Source organism: Monopterus albus, unplaced genomic scaffold, assembly GCF_001952655.1.
Source record: "Monopterus albus unplaced genomic scaffold, M_albus_1.0 scaffold152.1, whole genome shotgun sequence".
Taxonomy (NCBI): Eukaryota; Metazoa; Chordata; class Actinopteri; order Synbranchiformes; family Synbranchidae; genus Monopterus; species Monopterus albus.
Window position 1 is genome coordinate 16,794 of NW_018128032.1, and position 3,106 is coordinate 19,899.

Sequence of the window (3,106 nt, forward strand, 5' to 3'; positions counted from 1 at the left end):
TTATTTTTTCACAATCCCAGAGATACACAGCGTGAAGACCTCTCACTCTGATGAGTTTTTCCAAACCAAGATTCTAACTATTGTATTTGTGCTTTTAACTATGAAACTGTTCTAACTTATTTAACTTATATCTTAACCAAAGGCATTACACTCCCCGCTTGAGATAATGAAATTATATCACTACAATTTTCAATATGCATATAAACATCTTTCAAACAGTGTGAATTAACATTAAGGTTTACTCAGTCTCTGAAACAAGAACTATAATGTCTGTGACTGGTCTTAGGTACACCGTAGCAGTACCTTTTTTCACAGTCCGTACTTCCACCTTGCGGACCCTCTTGTCATTGCTTGGAATGACCTTTACAACTAGTCCTATAGGCCATTCATTCCTGTTGGCTTGAACATCCTTTAACAGAACCACATCTCCCTCTTTGATGTTGGCCCTGCTTTCAGTCCATTTTGTGCGGCTTTGTAAGGCAGACAAATATTCTCTCTTCCACCTTTTCCAAAATGTGTCTGCCAGGTTCTGAACCTGTTTCCACTGTTTTTTGAACAACTGTCCTGAAGAAAAGTTCCCAGAGGGTGCTGAGACTGCGCTCATTTTCTGAGTGAGCAACACAGCTGGGGTGAGTATGCCAGGACAGTCCGGGTCAGTAGATATGGAGACAAGAGGCCTGGCATTAATAATCGCCATAACTTCTGCCATAAAGGTGCTTAAAACCTCGTGAGTGATGCGTGATGATCCATTTTGTAACAGCATTGTGTCCAGGATGCACCTGGCTACACCAATAAGGCGTTCCCATGACCCTCCCATATGATATGTGTGAGGGGGGGGTTGAACACCCAAGAATATCCTTTCTCTTGAAGGTACAGTATATTGCAACCACCTCTTGTGCGCCCCGTAACAACTGTCCATGGGCCGAAAACATCCATACTAACAGAAGTGTAAGGTGGTTCTGGAGTGACCCGGTCTGTAGGCAGGTCGGACTTTTTCTGTGTAGCCATCTTGCCCCTCAGCTTTCTGCAGGTGACGCACTTATGAACGAGTGCGGACACGAGGCCCTTACCTCTGACTATCCAATATCCAGCGCCACAGACAGCTCCTTCAGTGATGTGCCATCCTTGATGAGCCACTTGTTCATGGACCCATCTCACCAGCAATGTGGCGATGTGACTAGCAGCTGGAATGATCAAAGGATGCTCATCGTTCTCCGAGAGATCAGCAGAAGAAAGATGGCCACCGACTCGTAGAAGGCCATCTTTGTCCACAACTGGATTGAGCTTTTTTAGTGTGTCATGTTTCCTGTTCGTCTGTTTTCCTTCTTTAAGATTTTTGAAGGACTCTTTATAAGTTTCTTGCTGGACAGTTCAGATGATGACAGCTTTGGCTTGAGTGAGTTCTTTGCTGGTTGGTATGTCACCAAAACTTCTCCATCCTTTTCGATCACTTGTATTTTGTTTGAAAGATGCAGCCACATGAATGAGTCTGGCTATCGTTCTGCACATTGTGTTCCTGCTTGAATGTTTAGCAAAGTGTTGGGAACCCATGTGTGGCTCCGATGTCATAGTTGTCAGTGTTTTTACTTCTGGATGATTTAGTCCATAAATACATCTCTGTGTTAAAGATACAGGCCAATCCAGATCCATTTACATCTGATTTGTTATTAAACTGTCATTAATTAATTGTCTGGCAGTGGTTGATTAGACCATTCCCAAATCCTCAGAACTCAGAAGAGAGGGTCAGGCCATGTGATTTTCACGATCACATAATCATCAAATGGCATCACATTTCTTTATAAACCTGGAAAGCAAAGCGTCGGCAGATTTCTAACAGTCTGTGAATATTTGGCCAGTTACAATTTTAATTCGATTTCATATGTGTATTTAAATACGTATGGATTTGTCTATAGCCTTTATATGCTCAACAAATACCAGTCAGAAGGTTGAGTCTCATTGCCCCCGTCTCCACTGGGTGTTCTGTGGAGGTGTGCATTTAAGCGGTTCTGCAAATGCACAGACTCAAATAATCTGGTCAGGGTTAGTGAATCGACAGACTGCTAATAAAGCTTGATTTATGCCTCATTGTTGAATCTACACAGAGCCTATACCATAGGCTATACAGGTGGCCTATGTCGTTGTGAGCATTTATACTTGCGCTCTGGTGTGTCTGCCTATGGAAGTAAATCCTCGCCACAGGGTTTGAGGGCACTCTAACCACATTTCGAGCACTGTGCACTTTGCAACTCAACATTTGTGAAGGCACAGGCATAGTTTTGTAAACACAGAATCAGATTTGAGAGCTTAATCCAGATCATGTGTGCTCTCATTTCTAATTCTGTGCTCTCAATTTTCTCCACTGGGGTTTATGTGAAAGTCTGTCCTCACTAAAAGTTTTGAAAGTGCACAAAACAAGTGGCGAGCATTCTTCAGTTTGCAAATCAAAGCCAATCCCAGCTGACATTGGGCAACAGGCGGGGTACATGCTGGACAGGTTGCCAGTATAACACTTAGAGACAGACAACCACACACACCTACACTCAATCCAAGGAGCATGTCTTTAGACTGTGAGAGGAAGCCAGGGTACCTGGAGAGAACCCACACAGGCACACAGGGAGAACATGCCATCTCTGCACCAATGACACTGGTGTTACGTGAATGGCGTAACACATGTGTGAATAACCGGTAAGCAGTCTGAACGTAGGGTGTGGGTGTGGCTGAAGGTATGGGCGGAGAAAAATGTGTGTTCGGGAGGGGCAGGTTAAAAAAGAGTGAGTGTGTGAACGGAGTGAAAAGAGGGGGACAGTGAAATTCAACCGGTGTGGGCGACATTGTTCATGTTGAAGGAGAGTGACAATAAAAGTTCGGTTTCCAAGGAAGTTGCCCGAGTGTTCTTGCTCGCTGCTACAGATCACGGTGAAGGGAGATAACCCCGAGGCGGACTGCAGCCTCGGCCCTGGAGCAGACATCAGCCTCCCCTGCGCCACTCGACTACGGTCCTGGAGGCCGAAAGCAGGAAGGGTTACACTGGGTTAGCCGGGGCTAAAACCACTGCGCCACCATGCTGCCCCGTTCAGTCTAAAATTTGGGCCACCCTTAACGCAGC